Below are 737 nucleotides of genomic sequence, written 5' to 3'. Positions count from 1 at the left end.
AACTAAATGATTATAAGACTGGAATGAAGAATAGCTAATGTTCAGTTTTATATTTATTAGAATTATGAGTAATTTGTGTGATTTTAGAAAACTCATACAGTTGTCAAAATCAGGCATAAGCAGGACAGGTATCAAAACGTAGGAACATTTGAGAATTCAATGTAGAAAATCATTTTCTGAACCCACACAATAGAAACACTGTAGGATTTCATTTGGAGATTTATTCTAAGGCATATATCAATATTTTTCTCATTCTCCTACATGTATTCCCATCACACAATAGCTTTCTCTGGTCACACAGGCATGTGCCTATAGGAAATATATTGTCCAAAAAGACCAATTTCTCAACAATTCCTATACAACAATCATTTATAACATCTTAGCACTACAAAGCTAGATTATGGCTGTATTTTCCAGTGATAATATGATCAATTTAAGATATTCTTTGCAACATTGTGAGGATAACTTTCCATCATCACTTTAACCTGACAGCCAATGATTTCCACTATTCCAAATGCTTTTATTAATGAATGCCTGAAATCTACCTTGTTTAGCTTGGATTTTCCACGACTGCCCCGATCCAGATGTTCAATCCATTACTTAAGATATTCATTATCTAGTCATGGTTGATTTATCAAGCTGTTACATAGCACATGTTGATTTACATAAAGTTTATTTTCCCATCTCGCTCTCACACTTATAATGATTTATTTTACACCTACTATTATAAATATTAC

The sequence above is a fragment of the Propithecus coquereli genome, unplaced genomic scaffold, assembly GCF_000956105.1.
Source record: "Propithecus coquereli isolate 6110/MARCELLA unplaced genomic scaffold, Pcoq_1.0 Scaffold1466, whole genome shotgun sequence".
Lineage (NCBI taxonomy): Eukaryota > Metazoa > Chordata > Mammalia > Primates > Indriidae > Propithecus > Propithecus coquereli.
The sequence above is the reverse complement of the archived record's forward strand: the minus strand, read 5'-3'. Positions refer to the sequence as shown.